A 9,711-nucleotide genomic window follows, 5' to 3' on the forward strand; every position below is an offset into this window, starting at 1 on the left:
TGCAGTAATTAGGCAATAAAATTTACACTACACCAAAACACCTCATTAGTGCCGGTTTAAAATCGTCATCAGTGACGGATTTTGAACCGACATTAATTACTCGGCGTTGATAGTCCCTGACTATCAGTGCCGGGTATGTAACTGGCACTGAAAATCACTATCAGTGCCGGTTGGTGGCTCCAACCGATACTGATAATCCGTCTCGATTCAACGTTTTTTTGGACTAAAAAAGGTTTTAAATTTTTTTCGCGACCAGAGGCACCCGACCAGAGGCTGCCCACCCGACCACGCTCAATATTCACAAAGTCACGTGATATTCTCTCCCATACGGCAATAAAGACTCGAACTCAAGACCTCACAACTTATGCGTATGCATGACCCCTCTAACCATCTCAGCTATCATCCGTTCATGAGTATAGTAGCAAAATAAATACTTTTGACATCTTTTGACTGAATATTTGAATAGCTATTTAGATATCTAAATGATCTCAAATAAAAAAGTGATCAACTACAGAGTTGTAGATCTCATCGAGAGCTACAATTTCCATATAAAAGTTTTCCCCATCCGACTTCGTGTGAAAAAGTTATCAATTTTTTAATGTGAGCTGTCATCGACAACTACTGCAACTTTATTATAATTATTTGGGCATTTAAATGATTTCAAATTAAAAAGTTTTCAACTATAAAGTTGTAGATGTCATCGAGAGTTATAATTTTCATATAAATTTTTTCACCATCCGACTTTATGTGAAAATTTATGAATTTTTTAAGATGAGCTGTGATAGTAACAATTATCAGTGCTAGTTTGTAACTAGAACTCCAGCTACGAACTAGAACTGATAGTGACTATATCAGTGCCGGTTTTAGTAGTATCAGTGCCAGTTCGTGTGAGTATCAGTACCGGTTCATATACGGACTAGGCGCGGCGATGGCAGCAGCTGTAGTTTCTCGCCTCTCGCTGCGGCAACGGACGAGGCGAGCTCCGAGCATGCGTCTTGTTCATGTTTGGAATGAAAATCCAAATGTTCATGTTCAATTTTGAGGGGTTCATGTTCATGCTTTCAGTAGAAGATGCAGATAGCGATTTTTTGAAAGCGGCGGCAGTGCTAACCCGATGCAAACCGTAGGTCTCAGCTACATCGATTTTCCTCGGGGAAAAAAGAACTTCATCGATTTGGGAGGAGCTCAGATGGGTTGCGAACATTAGGAGTAAGTGGAACATTGTTCTTGTGAACATGTTAACAATATATGAAAGGGAAAGGTGATGCAACTGAATTTCCGATCGCAGATGAACACGTTTGTGAAACAATCAAATTTCCAGAAGTATCAACTTTTTCAACTGGGAAACTTCATGACCAAGAAACTCACGCCATAAAATTTATATCATATTTCTTTTTGAAGATTATTTTTTCTTTTAAATATATATTTCATGATCAAGAAAGAACTCACACATCAAAAATTTTATTTGTGCTTAATGAATCAACCTTCAACTCCTCATATGTGTGTACGGGCGACACCCTAACTTTCTCATATCTGATTATATGAAACATATATGAGAATTAGCGAATCGCATTGCTGAACATTAAGCTTCTACTGCTGACCGCTTGTGACTTTAATCTTCAATGCTTCTGTAATCTTCAACTACATTCGCTTCATATGATGGAATCATTCCCAGTTCCTCCATTGTCCTACACTCAACTGATGTATATATGAAGCTCTCTCCCACAACAACAGATGTATTGGAGGGTCTCCTCCTTCGACCTTATCAGCTCATCATACTAGCTGCATCATTTGGTTCCCTAAATTATTCTTACTTGAAGGGAGCACATGACATATCTGTAACTTCTGGATAGTTCGGTAGAAAGAGTCTGAAAGATGCAAGTGAGCAACTATGCATTACTCCGCTCGCCCTGTCGGCCATGTAGATGTGTGCCAATGTTTCACACTGTTATTTATATTAGTAAGAATATTCAGGACCTATATCATGGCATGGTTTTAAGGATGCCAAGTAAAGTTTTATCAACTCACCATTTAAAATATGGAACATAAAACACTTCACTTATATGAAAAGGATAAAGGCGATATATGTGAATTGCAGAAATTATTTACTTGTCCACATGTCTACAGCATATGGAAAGCAATGCAACTGAAATTGCATATGGAAAGAGATCCGACCTTTGGAGGGCCAATAAGTAGGGGCAAATTTTGACGGCTTTAGCACTCCGTTTCAATGTATGGGCAACTCCAGTGTTCTTATCGTCAAAGTAGGGGCAAAGGTGTGTGAAAGCTTTTTACGTGGGCAAACGAGCAATTAGGAAACAAAGTTGGCGCAAAAATGCAAATCATCCTTGAAATATATGGGTGACGCTTCTCAACCATGGAAGTCCACTATATTTTCAAATAGTGATAACATCAATATAACCGCTCATTCAAATTTTGATGTAATTAAGATAACATTTTCCCAAAAAAAGGATATATAGTCGTATCAAATATCCCCTCATTCTGGTGCTCTATAAAATATTTGAGAATTTCTTGAACGCATAGGGATAGAGGTGCTGATGTAACCAATGCCTGTGCTACATTTTGTTCCTACCATCAAATGATTCTGCTGCTTACAGGCTACAACTATTTCAGGTTAACCTGCTGGAGTAATGTTGACATATGAGACTTGTTTGAAGCCATAGTTCGCATATCACGTATTGGTTTAACATAGGGCACACTACTACAGAATCCATATAGTGGGCTGTCTCTGTACAGACTGATTTGTATAGATTTTTTTCTATAAACGGTTCAAATAAGTGTCCCGTATAGGGTTTTCGAACTGTCTATACATATCATTTTTCTACTAGTGCGAACTAGCTAGAACACTGTTAGAATTTCCTGTTTTGATAGTACACAGTTACCTCCATAATCCATATATATATATGTACTTATGTATGTATTTATGTATTTTTGCAAGTTTCCGTGCAAGATATATGATGCGTCTATAGACAGATTGAACCCAGTTCCAGGTGCCCTTCAACCCTAAAATCTCTCCTACTTAAAAAAGGAGTAAGACGTGTTCCGTCCGCACATAATATTCCTCTGCCGATGCTGATTCCTCCGCCATCGTCGTCTCCGATCGCTGTTCCTTCCCGATCGGACGCTCATGACCGCCCACCCCTCTCTCCCCGATTCCCCGCCCCCGGATTCTCCGTCCGCGCCCATCGCGATGAACAGCGCGCCACGCTCCTGAAATTGCCGCCCATCCCCATCCTCATCGCCCTCCGCCCCATCCGCATCTGCCGCCCCGACTTCCCCGCCGTCGTATGGTCCCAAGGAGGAGAGCCCGCTGCCGGCAGCCCCACCCCCGGCTTCCCCCCCCCCCCCCCGCCGAACCACAGCGCCCCAACCGCAGCTACCAGCTCTGCCCTGCAGCTTCTCCACGCCCCCTATAAGTACACCCGCGTCGAGGGCAACACCACGGCGGCCTCAGCAAAGTACTCATCCTCCGGCCACCTCGCGAGGTGAGTAGCACTAGGCGACGGTGAGTCGGAGCGGGGCCGCATAGTGGATTTGGGCTGGGATTCGCCCAGATCTCGCGTGTGCCCACGCTGCCGCCAAGTCCTACACCGCTGTTGCCACCCGCACTGAGATCGAGGACCTCATCGTCGCCAAGCTTGACCTCGAGGAGAAGTAGCAGCACCCGGAAGAGGTAGAGCAGGGACCTCCGAGGAGGCGGATGCGGCGCAGCAGCACCTCCTGCCACGCCTGCTCGTCATTGACCTCCCGACGTCATCGGCGACGTGGGAGGCGGACGGCGAGGGGTTGGAGGAGGTGCCGTCGGATGTGCGGTGTGCGAGCTGGAGGCTGGCGGCGAAGGCCAACTACCTGGCGCCGTGGAAGGCCGTTCCGGTGGAGTGCGCGGTTCACGTGCAGGACTACGTCACGGGGGTCGCCTACCACTCCGACCTGGAGCTCGTGGCGCGGGAGTCCTCCGCGAGTGCACCGCGCCCATCGGGGACGACGGCCGCGACGCCTGGGTGTTCGACGTCGACGAGACGGTGCTCTCCAACCTGCCCTACTACGCCGAGCACGGATACGGGTGAACGCCCCTGTTTCCTCGCGCATCCCCATCTAGAAAAATGGCAGAAAATTCCAATTTGTTAGGCATCAGTTTGATTGTGCAATCAATCCTCGTTTGGTACATGCTATCGAAAAATTGGCAAAACTTTAGGCAGGAAACAGAAAAAAAGTTAGGCATGAATTACTTAATTGAAATGGTCTCACATGTGGTTCTTGATTTCAAAATGGCAGGCTTGAACTGCTCGACCACCACGCGTTTGGCAATTGGTTGGAGAGGGGGGAGGCGCCGGGGATCCCCTCTAGCTTGAAGCCGTACAAGGAGGTTCGTGATCTTGGATTCAAGACCTTCCTGCTCACCAGCCGAAGCGAGGCGCACCAGGGCGTCATGGTGGACAACCTGAACAAAGAGTGTTTCCATGATTGGGACAAGCTCATACGGAGGTATACCTCGCGCATTGCAACATTTAGCTACCATTGCCAAGGACGCGATTTATGGTGAAATCTTGGGTGCTATTTATTATCTGTCTAACCTGACTTGTTATTGTCCGTTCTAAGAAAAGTATCACTTTACTCTAAAATAGTTCATTAGCTTGGTATTTTCTTCCAAATATTTTATCTGCTCTCTGGTGTTCTTCATGGCATGTGACATTATCTACCATAGATTAGCTAATGGTAGTTAAGGGTCAAAATCCCTTTGATGTATGCTGAAATTGACCCCTCTCCCCTCCCAAAAAAAAAAGAATGCTGAATTTGGCATCTTCGTCTCTGCTCCCCTCGTCCAATGGCCTCCTTGTGACCTGCTCAGGTATGATCCATCAGCAAAGCTACTCATCCCAGTTGCTTTTGCTGTTTGCCACCTGTTCTGTTCACATCCGCCATGTGCTTGATCAAATGCCTCGACGAATAATATCACGCACACATACATAGCTTCCTTTTTGCCACGCTAGCGATTGCACTTTATGATTTTCCACCCTCTCGACCTTGCTAATCCAGTAATTTGGTCCACACTTGAGAGCTTGTCAGATATCTTCATTGCCCACCTCAAACGTAGCTATCATTGACAAACGAAGGTTCTTGTGCAATGTACAGTACATATGCATCTTGATTCCTACATATGTACAGTACATGTGCAATGTTACCAACAGGCATCATCATAGGCCAATGGTATGCGCAACTGTACACTCTACCCTGCAGACTGTTTTGTCTGTCCGATTAGCTTTTATGATTTCCATAGTTAAGGATACTGTATTGGTTTTAGCAAGAAATCCTAATGTTACAAGTACATCGACAGGAATGTCTGCCATTAGGATCTAATGCGAATGGAAGTTCGATGACATCATCGTGATCCTGCAACCAGCATTATATTGCTGTGATCAGTAACCGGTGCTTGCTCAGGAGGCCACCCCCGCTCTGAAGAACGCTGTTTAAGCTATCCTTGACTTGCTGTAGTGTGGCAAAGGGAGGGCTCCAGTGTAGGCTATGTAGGGTGACAAGGAGTTAGCCAATCCAAAAGATCAAAAACTGCTGTGGAAAAAGTGGGCCTTTTCATATCTTATTTTTTCAGATTACAAACACAGTAAATACACAAGGATTGGCAATCCTAGCTATGTTTTTCTTTAAGGTTGCCAAATTCTTATGTGACAATCTTTAAGGTGGCAGATGATTGATATTTCCTTTTATTGCAATTAATGGATCAAGTTAATACGTAGGTCAAGTTTTGATCCCCTATCCGAAGGTGGGTAGAGTTTCATCTGTTTGCGGTAGGAATTCTGGGAGCCAACAGGAGCACCAATGCCATTTTGGAGGAGTTTGTTATTCTTCCTTATGGCTCAAAAGATCGTTATGGTAGTCCTCGTGCATGCTGCTCTTGTGAGATTTATCGAAGAGGTCCAATTATGATTGACGGTTGTTAGCAATTGACATCTTCTGTGCTACAGATATCTTGCCGTGCGACTTCATGGTGAGTACTGTGGAGTACTGTGTAGTTACCATAGCGATCTTTAAGGTGGCAGATGATTGATATTTCCTTTTATTGCAACTAACGGATCAAGTTAATACATAGGTCAAGTTTTGACCCCCTGTCCGAAGGTTGGTAGAGTTTCATCTGTTTGCGGCAGGAATTATGGGAGCCACGAGGAGCACCAATGCCATTTTGGAGGAGTTTGTTATTCTTCCTTATGGCTCAAAAGATCGCTATGGTAGTCCTCGTGCATGCTGCTCTTGTGAGATTTATCGAAGAGGTCCAATTCTGATTGACGATTGTTAGCATTTGACATCTTCTGTGCTGCAGATATCTTGCCTACGACTTCATGGTGAGTACTGTGGAGTACTGTGTAGTTACTTCCCATGTTTTCCCTGAATATGCAGAGCAAAGTTTACTTCCTATTTGAGATGTGTGCAAACCCAGAAGCACAGGTGAGTGATATCTGGTTGAAGGGTTCTTGGCATATTTCTCTCCAAAGATATTTTAGTGATATGGAATTAAGAGAGTGGGCAGGTTTGACGGCAAGGCTTGCTACTGTCAACATTTCCTTAGAAGAGGACATGGTAATCTGGGCCTTCAAAAATAATGGGCAGTTTTCTACTCTATCCACCATCCTCATATAGCTCTACAGATTTTGGAGGGCACATTAATAGTCAGATGAAGCAGGCTTGGAACATTACGGCACCTTTCAAGGTGCGGATTATTTTGGAGGGCATATTAATAGTCAGATGAAGCAGGCTTGGAACATTACGGCACCTTTCAAGGTGCGGATTTTCATTTGGCAGGCATATCATGGCAAAATTTAGTCTGTAGCGCAAGTGCAAAAATGCAATGGTCTATGAAAGACAATGTGTTATATGGTTAGCTTGAAGATGCAGATTATATTATCCTTCATTGCTACTTAGCAACATTTATGTGGGCTTGTGTTCAGGAGGTTTTCGGCACCATATACTTCCAACTGGTACTCCAATGGACATATACGGGTAACTTCGTTTTGAACATCACTAGAAGCAATAAGTAATAAGTATGTTTATCTAACACAGAGTTTACAATTCATTCTATCGTAGGTATTTATCTGGTTACTTCGTTTTGCAATTCATGTGCGCATGGAATGGTAAAAAGCTACACATGCCAATCTGCATGGTGAGTATATTACTTTGTCACACCGTCGTATGTACATTTCAAGTTACAATACTATACTTTAGACATGAGATATATTTACATTTACATATATGTGATGCATGTGCAGGATGGCTAAGCACTGAGGAGGTATTTTTTTATCAGCCTATTGACGTACGACGGGAATTCACGTTGATATGTAATACCTGCATGTGTACGAGAATATCTTAGCTGCATCGTGGACAATACGATTTGAAAGAGATAGTTGTGAAAATAAATATATTTCTATGGACTTATTTATTTGTACTCAAAGTTGAGTCATAGTTGTATTTGGAATCCAAGTTGCAAGCTTTATCCGAAAGCGGTTTTATTATTTGTCATGTGGCAATCCCCTGTGCAATGAGATAAGAACTAATGATGTTTCTCGGCAATTGGTGTGTTGTTGATGACTTGATGCGTGAGCGATTTGCTTGTTTCTCTGTTGGTGTGCTGAAATCAATGATGCGTCATTGCAGCTGATGCCGATTGATGGATTAGATAAGATTGATTTCATGTTTTAGTTTCGAAGTAGAGTATGATTCAAATGCCTAAACATGCCGCCTTTACTATTCTACAAGTCTCTACCTTTGCTTTGCTCATCCATGAATCAATTACATTTATGTGCTCTTATACGTAATTTGTTCTTGATCTGTTAGCGATATTATTTTTGTTATATTCATGTTAGATAAAAAATCAAGAGTCATGACATTGTCCTAACGTTAGATCTTAGACATCATAGAGCACTATTTCTCAATGAATTAAATGTTACCTTTAGTATCAATGTTTTGTTTATGTGGAAAGTAAAATAATATTGTGTGAGATTTAGAAACCATTGTAACGTAGGGGTGCCAGATTTAGGATTTGTTGCCAACTCATGGGCATTATACTATAAAGTATTAATGGTCATACCATCTTTCTCTTGTCTTATGTTATTTTAGAATCCAAAGTATTTATAGTGGTAATACTATCGTGCGTTATATTATTTTTAATATGTTTCACATAGTCAAATATATTACCTTGTGAAAAAAATTAGCGCCCGTTGCAACGCACGGACAGACAACTAGTTGTAATCTATAAGAGGATAATGATGCTTCAAGCGAGAGATGCCACATTGTCTACCGCTGGACAGATTTCCGTTACCTGTTGTCCCCTTTGGAGCTTTAAGGGAGCTAGTTACACCTAAACAGGTACACAACATGGAACATGCATGAATTTGTCTATGTACTCTGTAACTAAGGAAACATTGAAATAGGTGTGTTTTCTTAAGGTATAAAGGAGGTGTAATCACATCATGGACTACTTCGTTGCACAAAATTTTGTTAATATTGTGAGTGCCAATATTCGCAAAATAAAACAGAAGATTCTGAGTGTCAAATTTATAGAGTACAAGGGTTCCCTTTGTTAGCAGTGACATGTGTTCTACCCTTTCCTGTCTTGGACGCTTGTCTTGTATACAAGCCAATGCAGTGATCTCTGCTTGGGAGAAAACCTGCAATGTTTCTTGTTGTCAGGAGCTTCATCGCATAGAAGCTGCATCTCTCGGCATCTTCCTAGAACTGTACAGCTCGTCGCACTTCAACTTGAGCAAATGAACGGCCTTCCTAGAGGCAATCACCACCTGTGCTTGGAACCAGTTTCTCCCAATCCTACTACACAAACATTGAGACTCCCACTAGGAAATTAACAAGCAGCCTCCACAATTGTAACACCCTACTTTAAAACTAAGCTTAATTATTTGAAAATTAAAAATTTTAGCAGCATTTCCTCTGTAGGGCGGTATAACTGACCAAAAAGATCACAGGCAGGCAGTATATGATATAACCAGCATATATATAGAAACCGTCGTGACGCTACCAGCGTCATACCACAACATGAACCAAGCAAACGACAAACCACCAAAAGCACAACCTCTAAGCACCAGGTGAGCTGTCGACATTGTGAGGAGGTAGTGTGTGCAACTACCCAGATCCATCCCCAAAAATGCACGTCAACATCTAAACATACCTGTAAAAGATTTAACAGGGGGTGAGACGAGCTCAGCAAGTAACAGCTATGAATATAAACATATCTCACTTCGTTCAAAAGTATTTGGGAAATAAACATTCTTCTCACATCAACAAGAAATACACATGGTTTTAAAGAGATCATCATTTCAAAATATTTGTCGAGAAAATAACGACAAACTTCAACCCAGTCTTTCACAAAATATGGCATTCAACTCCCAGAATTCTGTATTCTCCAAATATCATAAAAAGAAATGTATGAATGCCATGATACAACTCCATTTGAGAGCTAGACGATACCAACATCTCATGCAACTCCATGTACCGGTACGAATCACGCGCGATGGCAGTGATCGGCCTTTATCACCATATGAAGTGCATAAATGCATATGTATGCATGTGAATTGACGTCAATTCTTTATTCCTTTTTGAATGGCTCATGATAAAAACCACAACTGATTCATGAAGACAAAAGTAAAATCCAAATCAATAAGAAAAGCA

At 42.3% G+C, this 9,711-nt stretch overlaps 1 pseudogene; it reads left to right on the forward strand.

Moving 5' to 3' along the window:
* Positions 1 to 3,090: 3,090 nt before the first annotated feature.
* Positions 3,091 to 7,654, forward strand: LOC133900192 (acid phosphatase 1-like; annotated as a pseudogene).
* The last annotated feature ends 2,057 nt before the right edge of the window (positions 7,655 to 9,711 follow it).

Source organism: Phragmites australis, chromosome 19, assembly GCF_958298935.1.
Source record: "Phragmites australis chromosome 19, lpPhrAust1.1, whole genome shotgun sequence".
NCBI classification, from domain to species: Eukaryota; Viridiplantae; Streptophyta; class Magnoliopsida; order Poales; family Poaceae; genus Phragmites; species Phragmites australis.